Below are 15,310 nucleotides of genomic sequence, written 5' to 3' on the forward strand. Positions count from 1 at the left end.
GAAAGACATAGAATACATAAAACAAACACATGTATATTAAGAAAAATTTAAAAATGTTAAAATAATAAAAATTGGAGAGAAAGAAAAAAAAGAATATACAACACAACAGTAATATACTATTCAGTCATACCAGTCCTCAATATCCTAATTCATGCAAAATGCTTGCTTTCACATATGTTGGGGATGTGAGGGCAGGAGAATAAAGAGGGAGAAGAAAGAAAAAAAAATCTCAAAGGAAGAAATAAGGATTGTTTTGGTTGGAGATGAGAATCTTTCCTGCTTCCCTTCTCATCCAGTAGGTGGGGTTGTCTGTTCTTAGTTGATATCTCTGCTCTCATGATGGTGGGGATTACCAGGGTGTGAGGGTTGGTCTTGTGTGCAGGGTACCTGGAAGTGGGGTTTGGCACTCCAGTTGGGAGACTGCACCTCAAGGATCTCCTTTGGCATCCATCTGCTCCTGTCATGTGGGTGCTGGGTCTTATCTCCTTATCTCACCTGTATACCTCACAGTTCCTGCCCTCTAAATTAGTCTCTAAAGTGTATCTCCCTCCGCCCCCCACTTTCTACTTCCTAATCAGGAGCCTTTCTCCAGAGGTTCTTGTATGTTGCACTCTGGTGGCTGTCATAGAGGGCTGTTTTTTATTGCACTGTTCCAAGTTAGCAGCTGCTGGCGATTGGGAGGAATTAGAAAACTATGGGTACGTGGTTATTTGGTGTTCCAAACTGGTAGTTGCCCCAACTAAAGATGGTGATGAAGATGACCCAAGATGGAGGCAGCTGCTTTCTGCGATGGGGTGTTAGGAGGGGTGGGGTGGGGTAGCCAGGAGATGTGTTGTGATTGGTTTAGATGAGCTCTGTAGCATGCAATGTTGCAGCTCTCAGCTTTTTTTCAGAGCTTCTGATGTCCCCAGGTGCAGGCCGGCTACTGCAAATAGGGGACTAAGGCAGTACTTGCAGAGTCCCAAGATGGAAGCGACAGAGGGAGCCTCACATTGGTAGATGGGGGTCCACGTGGGAGTGGCTGCTGGAGTTCCTGCTCATGGGTAGCGGCTGTACTTCGTGGGAGCGGCGTCTGGGAATTCTGCGCTGGTGCTGATGCCAGTGGTCCCACTAAGGCACCTTGTGACCTGCGTGAGCAAGTAGTCAGGAGTTGGAAGTCCTTTTCTAAAGCTGAGGCCTGGGACCTTGCAGGCAAAGAGGCTGTGATTCCTGCTCATGATCAGCTATGGGGGGGTCCTCTATCACTCTCAGCAAAGCAGTATTCCCACAGGCTGAGACCCCGGTCATGGAGCGACACAGAATGCTGCCTCCCTCTGGTCTACCATCTTGGATCTGAGCAAAAATCACATTCTTTAGGAGCTTAACTTTTTTTTATTAATTTATAAAAATGATGGAAAATAAGCCAGTTCAAAGGTCATTTAATATTCTGCATTAGAGAAGCTAATGTTTAAAATGTTGGTGGTAGCAGGTAGTGCTAACAGGTTGTGGAGATATATTGGCCCAAGGTACTTAGTGAATGATGACAACTACATTTTAAGATTAGAGAATCAGAAGAAAACTTGGAAGGAGTGGGAAATGGATTCCATTTTTATCATCTTAAGTTGGATTTTATTGCTGAATTTAAGAATTTATGATATTTTTTAACCAGAAACATTTATCCTTTTTTTATTACCCAGTAAATGCTGCTACTCTTCTTTTGGGAGTGGAGAATCAACATAAAATAAGTGTTCCTAGAGCGCCTACAAAAGATGAAATATCTCTCAGAGCTTATACTGCATGGTGCAGGTTGAATAGATTATGCCGCACAGCATGCTGTTTATTTGCATCTGAAAAAATGGTTAAAGCTATTAAAAAGCTTGAAATTGAAATTGAAAATAGGCAGTTAATTGTTCGAAAAGATAAACACCTCTGGAAAGATATTGGTAAGAAGGTTACTGGTTAGTTTTTTTAAATTTTGCATTTAGCCCCTGCCCCCAGTTTTATTGAAGGAAGTATAATTGACAGATAAAAATTGTATATATTTAAGATATACAGTGTGATGTTAATATGAATATCTATTGTAATATGATAACTACAATGTAGCTGATTAACATATCTAGCACCTTACATAGTTACGTTTGTGGGGAGGATGGGTTGCTTGAGGACATTTAAGATGTATTCTTAACAGATTTCAAGTTTGTAATTCAGCTTTGATAACTATAATCACAATACTATACAGTAGATCTCTAGAACTTATTTATCTTGCATAAATGAAACTTTGTACCCTTTTGATAAGCATCTCCTCAGCCCTTGGCAACCACCATTCTCTCTGCTTCTGTGAATTCAATGTTTTTAGATTACATGTGCAAGCAAGATAATACAGTGATTGTTTTTCCTTTCCTGGCTTATTGCACTTAACATAATGTCCTACAGGCTTATCCATGTTGTGAAAAAAGACAGTATTTCCTTCATCTTAGAGGCTGAATAGTATTTCATTATGTGTATAGACACAACCCATTTTCTTTATTCTTTCTTTCATTGGTGGATACTTAGATTGTTTCCACATCTTGGCTACAGTGAATAATGCTACAATAAATATAAAAATAAAATTATCTCTTCCAGACACTGATTTCATTTTGTGTGTGTGTGTGTGTGTGTGTGTGTATGTGTATGTGTGTGTATAGATAGATAGATAGAGATATTTTTTGTTTCAAGGCTAAATTTACTTGCTTTAGCTTTTCTGCCCCAAATCTCACATACATAAATATAATAATGTATAGTTAACAATAGAAGTATTTTTCATATAGACAATATGCTTCATATAAGTGATTATTCTTTTTTTTCCACTGATATCTTTTCCGTGGAATTTTATCCTCTTTATTTAATTAGTGATCTGAACTTGTCTTTCTTTTGATCTATATTTCAGGAGAACGTCAGAAAGTCTTGAACTGGCTATTTTCCTATAATCCTTTGTGGCTTCGAATTGGCGTAGAGGTGAGCATATGTTTTAGTTTTAAACAGTTTATTTTTCAATTATATACTTAGAATATTCTTTAATAAAATGTGGTTTTACTCATAGAAGTTATAAAATTATTTGTTTAGCTTGATTCATCTTCAATATAAAATATAAGGTCAACTAGGAAATACTGATTAGATAAGTAGACCATGTCATTATTTATTATTGACATATTGTTACAGAGTAATTTATTTCTATAGTCTTTTTCTTCTTTCTTTCTTTTTTTTGTATTGGAGATTGAACACTTTACCATTGAGCCACACCTACAGCCTTTTTTATTTTTTATTTTGAGACAAGGTCTTGCTAACTTGTTTAGGGCCTTGCTTAATTGCTAAGGCTGGCCTCAAACTGCCTCAACCTTCCAAGCCACTTGGGATTACAGTTGTGTCACCACCATGCCCAGCTACTTCTGTAGTCTTTTAAATATACATAATGTGATCTTGGCTGTAATGAACCTATAGTATAGTAAACTAATTTTTTGAACATTTATAAATGAAAAGACTAGTCTGTTTAAAACATATTTTCTAATTTAAGTCTCTTTAAATCTCAATGAGATGTGTATTATTATTTTTACTTCTCTAACAAAGTGAAAGCTATGATATTAAGTGACTTGTAAAATGCTAGTAATTGGTCAAGCCTTGTACCTACAACTGTCTGAGCCAAATCACAACTTTCCAATTATTTGATGGACTACTACTAAAAAACGTCATCCAGATTTGAATTATTACATAGTACTTGTTAACTATTATAAAATTTTGAATAATTAGGGTTCTGTTATACTTTCATGATATCTGTAGTGGCATGGTTATAATTAAATTTGAACAATGTTCCTATACTTTTTAAAAATTTTGGTACTGGAGATTGAATCCAGCAGTACTCTACTCCAATACTTTTTATTTTTTATTTAGACTGGGTCTTGCTAAGTTGCTGAGGCTGGCCTCAAATTTGTGTTCCTCCTGCCTTAGCCTCCAAGTAAATGAGATTACAGGTATATACCACTGCCCTCAGCAATGGTATATACCTGTAATATTCCTTTAACTTAAAGGAAAAATTTTAAACATAAATATAAAAGCTCCTTGTCAGATGCTTAAAAATTTATCTAAGTTCTAAGTTTTGTCTTTTTTTGTGAAGTAAACATTTAAAAATGCATAAACTATATATGTATAGTTTTAAAGGGTTATTTATTGTATGACTATGTCATTTCCTTACTGTTTAGGATATAGACTATTACCAGTTCTTTCACCAGTACATCATTATTACTCTTAATTTTGACATGAAAATGAACTAAACTATGTTTCTAAAAAATTAATTTTGAGGGAAATTTCTTACCTAATTTTGATGTAGTATATTATCAAATTAATGCTAGGTTTTGTAGTATGTTATTATTTATGAGCAAATTTTAAAGAGAACATTAAATTGAAAATGTATGATATTTGCAGTATTAACATTTGATATGAAACTGAAAATCTTTTTATAGTATAATTAATTTTATGTCTATATTTACAGAATGACCAAAAGGATTTGCTTTTATTATATAAAAAGCTTTTATTATATAAAAAGAAATATTATATCTGCAACCTGTTTCTTTGTAGGCTAGTAAAGAAATCCTTCTGGCTTTTTCACGAGATTTCCTAAGTGGTGAAGGTGATCTTTCCCGTCACCTTGGCTTTTTGGGATTGCCTGTTAGCCACGTTCAGACACCATTTGATGAATTTGATTTTTCTGTTACAAATCTTGCTGTAGATTTGCAGTGTGGAGTGCATCATGTGTAAGTATAAGAAATAGAATCATTTTGCTAATGGAATAGACCAAATTTTTTTTGGAAAACGTCGTACTCTGTACTTATAAATATATATTTTTTGTTCTTTCTTGTAATGGAATAAATTTAGGGTTGAAAAAATTGAGATTTCTCTTTCAAAAAAATGATATCAGTTTTATGCCTAGAAACTTTTCTCCTATCACACTTTTTTTTCTGTTGGCATGTGACTTGAGTACATGCTCTGCAGTACATGGTTAGGAACTACTGATATCTCAGAAAAGGACCGGGAAAGTGCATGAAACTAATTAAAACATTAAACACTTAAATACATTTTATGTCAACAGTAGCTTCATGAGTTCCATTATCATTTCAGACTAGCTTTAGTAGCATTTACTATGTTTTAATGTTTGATTAAAATCAGATGAAGTGATAGAATGACTTGCCCAAGTTTTATAGAGTAAAATGGAGATATAGACTCTTTTATGCCTGACTTTAAATTACAGAATATTTACCAAATAATAAACTGGAATCCCTCACAGTTGGCTATGATTTTAATAATGGATTGCTTATTTCAGCTTTGGAAGGCCTGACTTTGACCATGTACTTCAGTAAGTCTCTTTAGAATTTCTGGATTGGAGACAATAGTCTTATTTCTAGGGAACTCTCCAATATGTTATACCCTTATCAAGGAAACACTTTGGGGGTTAAAAAAAGAGAAAGAGAGATTTAGTTATAGATGGGCACAATATCTTTATTTAATTTAGTTACTTCTATGTGGTGCTGAGAATCAAACCCAGTGCTTCACACATGCTAGGCAAGTGCTCTACCACTGAGCCAAAGCCCCAGCCCCATTATGTATTTTTTTTATGTGTATGTGAATTTCAAACCAGCCAGTTAAACTGGTAATGGGTTGGTCTATTGTTGCAGAAATGTTTCCTACATTGATTGGTCTAGGATGATATTAAGTCATTTTCTAGCCTTTAGAAACTATGATTCTGTAAATAATTTTGTCACCTTTTAGTTATATACAACATCATATGAGGCTTGCTTTTTCTATGGAAATATTGCCTATTGTGTAGTGGATAAAATATTGGTAACCTAGATGATATTAGGAATTTGAATTCAAGCTCTGGAGTACATGTCTTTTTTAGGTAGACATTCAAATATGTTTATAGTATGCATTACTGTTATACACACAGAGAGAAAGAGAATTCGACCAACTGTTGTTATGGAAACTGATGAAACAAGATTTTAATTGCTGTCTTATTTCTGTCATAGCAGTATATGATGATGAATTAGATCAATTAAATTAACTTCCTCCTGGACCTTTGTTTCTTTCTCTGTAAAAAAAAGAAAGGCCACTAATACCTGACTATAGGATTTACCATGATAACTAAAAAAAAAAAAAAAAAAAAAACAAAACACTTAACTTGATTAATAGATTATAGCACACCTTAATACATGCCTCCTTCTTCTTATCCTTCCTCTCCTTCCTTTTTTTCTTTCTCTGTAGAAGTTTATTATTTTGTTGATATGTATGTATATTTTTGTGTATGTTTCAGTTTTCTTATCATTTTATTCATGAATTTCTATATTTAAAAATTAAAAATGAAAAACAGCTACTCATTAACTATGGAGCAATACAGTTTTGAGATAGTTATTTGGAGTCTTTTTGACCTTACTCTCTTTAAACTCTTGGGATTTATGTGGGTAATAACTATTTTTAAATGAATATTTCTTTTCATATATATTGTTACATAGCAAATTCATCTGAAAATTTCTTTACTACTAGGTGAACCATGGAACTTCTCACATAGAACTGGAATCTTTCAAAGAAACTCAGGATTCCTGCAATAAGTCGTCTTCAAAAAATGCACAATGTTGACATTGTTCTTCAAATTCTTAAATCATGAGGAATTCAATTAAGTGATGAACATGGTAAAAACTGAACAGAGAAATACTTATTCTCATTGAATATTGGTAGATATATATACATGAATCATGCTAATGGACTGCATTTTTATTGGCAGGAAATTCAATCCTATCTAAGGATATTGTGGATAGGCACAGAGAAAAGACTCTTGCATTGCTTTGGAAAATTGAATTTGCTTTTCAGGTATTATACATTTGGCACATTTTGTGTTTTTTTTATTTTTCAATTTTGATTACTAGTTTATAAAAGGAATTTGAATCAAATAAACACAATAATAACTACCACTTATTAGAATTTATTCTGTCTCAGGCCTGTGATAATTTTTGTATGTATTCTATTTTAATATTTCTCACACATGCATTAGGTCATGTTAAGTCTCCTTCACAGGTGAGAAAACTGAAGCTCAAGTTTATATCATTGACAGGTGGAACTGTGCTGAGAATCTAAGCTTGTGTGGCCTCAAATCTCATTTTCTTAACCACTAGATATTTTATCAGTGTAGATTGTAGGGTGGCGATGTAGCTTAGTAGAAGAGTGCTTGCCTTGCCTAGCATGTATGAGGTCCTTAAAGAAAATGTAGATTTTTCTGTACTTTTGGAATTTTATTTTTGGATTTTAAAATTTCTGATTAGGTTTTATTTTTTTAACCTGCAGTTGATCAAAATACAGAATAGATACACTAATTCTGTAGGTCAAAAATAACATGATGTGGAACTAGAGAGAACAAAGGGAAAAAAAGGGGGATAGGGTGGGGAATCTCATGAAAATAGAAGAGTATAGTAGAGGAAAGTGAGGCAAGAAATGAGAAGGCAGGAGAGGAGGAAAAGGGGAGAAGGGTACTAGGAAATGGCATTGACAAATCATGTTATGGGTATGCATGAATATGTAACAATGAATCCCACTAATATGTACAATATAAAGCACCAATAAAACATTAAAAATATAAACTAATATATGAAAAATTAAGGAATTTATCCTTTTTTATATGTTTCAGGTGGATATTTCCCTTAATTTAGAGCAATTTAAGGAAGAAATTCACTTTCTAAAATACACACACAGTATAAAGAAATCATTGTCTGCAGTGTCGTGCTGCTCTGATGCTATTATTAATAAGAAAAAAGACAAAAGATATAGTGGTTTCTTTGAACAGTATAGTGAAAATGTGAAATTATTGATGGACTGGGTAAATGCAGTTTGTGCCTTCAATAATAAGAAGGTAAAGTTTTTTTGTGGTTGTTTTTGTTTTAATTCACTATCTTTAAATAATTTTGGTTGATGTCAATTAAGCTTAATGCATAAAATATTTTCTTACATTTCTTAAATAATGAAATTTTTAGATTTAAGCAGATTTTTCCTCACATGAATGATTATATTGTTATATGCTAGATTTTAACTAATCTAAGTTGTCACCAATTGGAAAATGCATGATGTAAGTTTTATATATCACTAAGGGGGAAAAATGCCCTTAATTAAGCATTTATACAGAACTGGTATATGATGTCCATTTTGTTATTATATTCTTGTTTAAAATGTCTATCAAGTGTAGTAGAAGCATATGCAGAATTCATAAGAGAAAACTGTGATGTTCCAAAGTATGTCCATTAAGTAAACTTTGTTTAGGCATTGAGTATATAGTGCTGTTGGCCATGCTTTGTTTCTGACTGAATCAGAAACATACATAGAACAATGCCATCTACAGACTGATGAAAATGTTCAGACCAGAGACTCACAGCAACTTAACTGTATCTTTCCCCCCTGAGAAGTGGTCAGTATTTCCTATTCAGCATTCACGGATAATGAGAATTGACAAAAATTACTGTATTTTCTTAAGAGAGCTATAACAAATTACTGCAAACTAGACCTTTATTCTATTAACAGCTCTAGAGACTTGAAGTCTGATACCATGCCTGAGAAGGGAATATGCTCTCACTGAAGAAGGGAATATGATACCATGCCTGAGAAGGGAATATGCTCTCATTGTGTCATGTTCTTAAGTACTGGTGGTTGCCAGCAGTGCTTGGTAGTTTTTGACTCATCTGTGCATTATTTCAGTCTCTGCCTCTTCCCATCTTATGGAGTTCTCCTTGTGTTTCTGTCTGTGTTTCTCTTTCTTCTTAAAAGGACACCAGTCATAATGGATTAAGAACTCGCCCTACTTGTATGACCCCATTTCACTTAATTATATCTATAATGACCTTGTTTCCAAATAAGGTCACATCCTGAGGTTCTGGGAAGAATGTGAAGTTTTGATTGATACTATCTAATCCAAGACAGTAATAATATAAAATCCTACTTTTGAAATGGTTAAGATTTAATATTTGGGAATTTGGCTGTGCATATGGTATACTAGATTCTCTTAACAATTAGTGTGATACTCTTTAACTACTAAAAGGATATAATGTTCTATGAAAGCTTATATGAGTATTTAAAAACAAGTAATTATTTTTCTGGTATTTCCAATCAGGTAGAGAATTTTACAGTGTCTTTCTCAGATGGCCGTGTGTTATGTTACCTTATCCATCACTACCATCCTTGGTATGTGCCTTTTGATGCTATATGTCAGTGTACTACTCAAACTGTGGAATGCACACAAACTGGTTCAGTGGTATTAAATTCTTCCTCTGAATCTGATGACAGTACTCTGGACATATCTCTTAAATCATTTGATCCTGGTTAGTCCTTTTTTGTTGATCAACCTTTCTGGTTCTTTGCCATGTCTGATTTTGGGCTATAGCATTCTAATTTCTTTCTTTCTTTCTTTCTTTCTTTCTTTCTTTCTTTCTTTCTTTCTTTCTTTCTTTCTTTCTTTCTTTCCTTTCTTTCTTTCTTTCTTTCTTTTTTTCTTTCTTTCTTTCTTCCTTTCTTTCCTTTCTTTCTTTCTTTCTTTCTTTCTTTCTTTCTTTCTTTCTTTCTTTCCTTTCTTTCCTTTCTTTCCTTTCTTTCCTTTCTTTCCTTTCTTTCCTTTCTTTTTCTTTACTCGCATGATAGAACATACTTCAGAACCCCACAAAGAACTTCTGGAAAATGAAAAGAAAAATTTTTATTTGGTCAGGTCTGCAGTTAGAGACCTTGGAGGAATACCTGCTATGATTTGTCATTCAGATATGTCAAATACAATTCCAGATGAAAAGGTAAATAAGTGTTTCTTAAACTCTTAATAAGTCTCAGAATATAACAGTGAGTATATATTCTCTGTTGATCTTCTGTATTCATCTTTTGTGTTTTTTTAGGTGCTTATTAAATATTTGTCATTTCTTTTGTGCAAGGCTTTTAGATCTTCGTAAAGAAATAAGAGCTGCTCGACTTATACAGACAGCATGGAGAAAATATAAAATAAAAATAGAACTAAAGCTCTATAAGGTAATCCTAGAAAATGAAGACATATGAATTGTACTTTAAAATATGCTAGTGTGTGTGTTTTTTTTTTTTTTTAATGGTGCTGTTGATCAAACCCAGGACATACTTGGCTAATGTTCTATCACTGAGCTACTATACAGCCTCTAGTTGATTGGTTCTTGATGTGAATTTTATATTTACTAATATATGAAGTTAAAAAGATAAATTTAATAATTGCATGTATGTGTTTTGAGGTGACATGGTGTGAATATTCTAATCACTACTATTTCCTTAATTTGATTCCTTTCCACCTCTGTCCACCTTTTCACTTAGTCTGCCCTAGGGCATGGGGAATAATGTTGTCTGCTTTGTAAATTTGTGAAGAATAACTTAGGGATGCTTGACTCAGCTCTTCTTACAGCAGGACTCTCCTTTTGATTTTTTCAAGTTGTGTTCTGTGAGGCTTATCCTAGTGCTAGTGTTGATTGGGTCTGGACATCAAGTGTCTGATTTTGCAGTAATTAACAAGACCATTTTGTTTGTCCTGAGACCATTTTTCAGTTTATCCTTTATAAATCAGTACTTTGGTGTCCATTATTTTATTTTTCAAAATGTTTAAGATCTGGACACAGGGATAGAGATGTCATTTATTGCTTTCTTTTGTGATCCCAACAGTACAAAATTTTTCATTAACATAAAATAGCTTCATCTTAGGTTCTGAGAAAAATGTTCTCAGATTTTAATAATCTGAGAAATGGTCTCTTGACCAGTTGGACAGAACAGATTATTTTAACCCTTTCAGCTTCCTACCTACTAACCAATATTATACTTAATATTTAGAAAACCATCAATAATAGAACAAGTAGTCGTCGTCTAATAAAATTTTTCATAGATATTTCAGAAATAGGTTACATTCATTATTGCTCCTCAAATTTTTAATTAAGTAAATTTATATTTATGGCCAGTTTTCAGTAGCTGTCTAAAACAACTAACATTTTGGCAACTATGAAACATAACCTGCTTTCCTATACAGTGTCTGACTTAGAAAGAATAATACCTGAAATAATTTGCTCTTGCCCAAAGTCCTGTAGTAACTTAATTAACTTAAAAAATTAATTATCATATAAGGAATAAAGTCTTAAATAATTAAGTATTTAATTCACATTTGCTGGTTTTGTTTTGTTTTTTAAGGAGAGAGACAAAACTGCAAGAATTATTCAGTCAGCTGTAATAAATTTTCTAACCAAACAACGAGTGAAAAGAAAGATTAATGCAACACTGGTCATTCAGAAATATTGGAGAAGAGTCTTAGCACAAAGAAAATTATTAATGTTAAAAAAGGAAAAACTGGAAAATGTACAGAATAAAGCAGCAATGGTCATTCAGGTATAGTATCCTGAACAAATTTTTTTAACTTAAACATTTCTAGTAACATTTTAAAGGAAGAAGGAAAAATATAACAAAATCTTCAATGATTAAATATTAGAATTCTTTTTCTAATATTGTCTCTTAATATCCAAAGATGATTGATTCCAGGACCCCTGGAATATGATTTGCATATTATCTATGTACATTTTCCTGTATATTTCAATTTTCTATATTACTTATAATACCTAACACAATATAAGTGCCGTATAAATGGTTATTATACTGTATTGTTGAAGGAATAATGATGACAGGAAAAGTCTGTACATGTTCAGAACAGGCACTTTTTTTTCTGGAATATCAATCTCTTGGTTCAATTTAATAATGTAGAATTCATAGATACAGAAAGTTGACTATATTTGATTTAAAAAATATTTATCATCTCCTTACTACTTGTGAATCTCTTTGCTACATTCAGCATAAGACTGAAACATAATTGAAATGCCTTCTTTGTTCTGAAAAGGACAAGACTCTAGTTCCATGCATCTTTCTGTCTTCATTTTGTATTAGAGATTTGTAGTCTTCCACTGCATGGGACATTGTGGCATACAGCATCACTCTACTTTGAATCCATGTACCTTACTAAGGTATAGCTTTATCTTAATAATGAGTCCTAGAAACTTCTCTTTGGGAACAAATAATACACATATTTTTCTTCCAAGCCCATTTAGTTAGTATATAATGAAAATAGTGCTTATAATTAGTCAATAGAATGTCTATGTTATTTTACTTTTTAGCCAAAATATGTAACATCTATTTAACATAATATGTTCCTTGTGTTGATTATACTGGGTCCTTTGCTTTTTTTGTATAATGTTAGCATCAGTTTGCTGATATCCAAAGTAATTGGTGAGATTTTGATTGAGATTGGATTGAATCAAAATAAAGAATTGACATCTTGATAATTTTGAGTCTTCCTAAACATACATGACCATGGTATATTTAGATCTAAATTTCTGATATTTCATCATTTCTGAATTTTTGCTCATATAGATTTTGTACATATTTTGTTAGATATGCACCTTAGCATTTCACGGTTTTGCTACAAATGTAAATAGTACTAAGCTTATACATTTATTGTTTACTTATTATTCTGAGATTTTTTTCTTTTTTTTCTTTTCTTTTTTTTTTTTCCTGTGGATTCTTTGGTACCCAGTCCCTATACTGCTCTACTTGCATGAAAGGAAAAAATATATAGTAAGAAACAACATGCCCCTCTCCTAATCAACAATATATAGATTGTTTTGGACAGGTTTCTATAAGAATTATCTGGAACTTGATTACCAGTAACCTGGGATCATGTAGATATCAGCAACTGGAATTGGCTGGAAAGTCTGCAGTCCTGTTTGTTGAGCCAACATATTGTTTCATTGACTAAGAAGCTACATTATAATTGTGGCTTTTCAAGAGACAAAAGTTTGCTTACTTTAGAGTGTTTCCAAAATTCCATATATATATATATTCATTCCATATATTATATATCTATAATCCCCATATTTGGTAAAAGAAAGTAATTTTATTTTTAATGACAATAATAACCCTGAAAGTGGTCTAGCTCATTTGTTTCTCAAACTCCTGTATAGTTGTCCCTTGGTATCCATGAGGGATTGGTTGTAGGACCCCAGCAGATATCCAAATCTGTATGTTTACAAAATGGCATGGTATTTGTGTATGACCATGCACATCCTCATCCTCCAGTATGCTTTGAATTCTCTCATAGTATTTCTAATATTCAATGCAATGCCAGTAGTGTATAAATTGTTTTTAGACTTTATTGTTTAGAGAATGATAGCAAGAAATCAAGTTGGTACGTGTTCAATACAGTCACATCTTTCTTTTCTTTTTTCTTTTTGAATATGTTCCACTCTCACCTGTTTGAATTCATGGATGGGAAATCCATGGAAACAGAGGGCTCACTATGTTTATATTATCAGTCCTGTAATGTTATAGTACAGGATGCCTTATGTACAGAATTTTCAAGCATAATAAGATAGTTTAACAACCATAAAATAAAGGAAATATTTAAGATCTGGAAATAAATCTTCAGAAATTATATATAACCAATAGATACCAAAAATATTATAATATTTTTCTTTTCCTTTTAATATAACAAAATTGCTACTTATGACTCTGTAATACAAATGCAGTGTAAATACAATCAGAATTGAAATGGATTTCTGAATTGACTACAGCTGTATCACTGTAAAGACTAAACTATAAACAAGATGTTAGCAATGAAATATTGGCTTTCTAATTAATGTGTTCATTTTTAAGCATGGTATTAGAAAACTTAATATTTTCAAAAGTATTAAGAATAGAAAGCTATGTCTATTTTACATTTTGTCCTTTATTACCTTTCCCAGGGGTATTGGAGAAGATATTCCACTAGAAAAAGATTTCTGAAATTGAAATATTATTCAGTCATCCTGCAATCTAGAATAAGAATGATAATTGCTGTTAAATCTTATAAACGATATCTTTGGGCCACAATTAAAATTCAAAGGCATTGGCGTGCTAGTTTAAGAAGAAAACAAGATCAACAAAGATATAAAAGGTTAAAATCATCATGCCTTATAATCCAATCTGTGTTCAGAAGATGGAAGCAACATAAAATGCAATTACAAATAAAAGCTGCAGTAATATTGCAAAGAGCTTTTAGAGAATGGCATTCTAGGAGAAAAGCTAAATAAAAGTCTACTATTGTCATACAATCATGGTATAGAAGGCACAGAGAATTACAGAAATATATTTATATTAGATCTTGTATTGTTATTATTCAGAGAAGATTTTGGTGCTTTCAAGCCCAAAAGTTATATAAAAGAAAGAAAGAGTCTGTACTGACTATCCAGAAGTACTACAGAGCATACCTTAAAGGAAAGATTGAGCGCACCAACTACTTACAGAAATGAGCTGCAGTCATTCAACTACAGGCAGCTTTCAAGAGAATGAAGGCTCAGAATTCATACAGACAAATTAGAGCTGCTTATGTTTTCCAATCATATTGGAGAATGCGACAGGAAAAATTTAGATTTTTTAAACCTTAAGAAGATTGTTATCAGATTGCAGGCACACATAAGAAAACATCAGCAATTACGGAAATGTAAGAGGATGAAGAAAGTAGCCATTATAATTCAGACTCATTTCCGAGCTTACATTTTAGCCAGGAAAGTTCTAGCAACTTATCAGAGAACACGTTCTGCTGTCATTGTTCTACAGTCTGCATATAAAGGGATGCAAGCCAGGAAAACATTTATTCATATCTTAACATCTATTATAAAGATTCAGTCATATTATCATGCTTATATTTCCAGAAAGAAATTTGTGAGTCTAAAAAATGCTACAATAAAGTTGCAGTCAGTTGTCAAGAATAAACAAGCACGTAAACAATATTTACTTTTAAGAGAAGCTGTACTATTAATCCAACAATGGTACCATACACAGAAAATGGCTGCATGAAAGAGAGAAGAATATGTGCAGATACGTGAGTCTTGTATCAAATTGCAAGCTTTTGTTAGAGGATACCTGGTCAGAAAGCAGATGAGATTGCAAAGAAAAGCTGCTGTTTCGCTGCAGTCTTATTTCAGAATGAGAAGGATGCAGCAGCACTACCTGAAAACTTATAAAGCAGTTGTTGTCATTCAGAATTACTATCGTGCATACAAAGTACAAGTCAATCAGAGGAAGAACTTCTTGCAAGTCAAAAGAGCAGCTACTTGTTTGCAAGCAGTCTACAGAGGTTACAAAGTTCGCCGACTATTGAAACAACAATCTCTAGCGGCTCTTAAAATTCAAACTGCTTTTAGAGGCTACAGTAAAAGGGTAAAATATCAATCTGTTCTTTGGTCGGTAATGAAAATTCAGA

The 15,310-nt window shown here is 32.7% G+C and overlaps 1 pseudogene; it reads left to right on the forward strand.

Annotated features, from left to right (window-relative positions):
- The window catches only part of LOC143641085 (abnormal spindle-like microcephaly-associated protein homolog), a 44,978-nt pseudogene that overhangs the window by 15,851 nt on the left and 13,817 nt on the right, over nucleotides 1-15,310 (forward strand).

The sequence above is a fragment of the Callospermophilus lateralis genome, unplaced genomic scaffold (assembly GCF_048772815.1).
Source record: "Callospermophilus lateralis isolate mCalLat2 unplaced genomic scaffold, mCalLat2.hap1 Scaffold_84, whole genome shotgun sequence".
Taxonomy (NCBI): Eukaryota; Metazoa; Chordata; class Mammalia; order Rodentia; family Sciuridae; genus Callospermophilus; species Callospermophilus lateralis.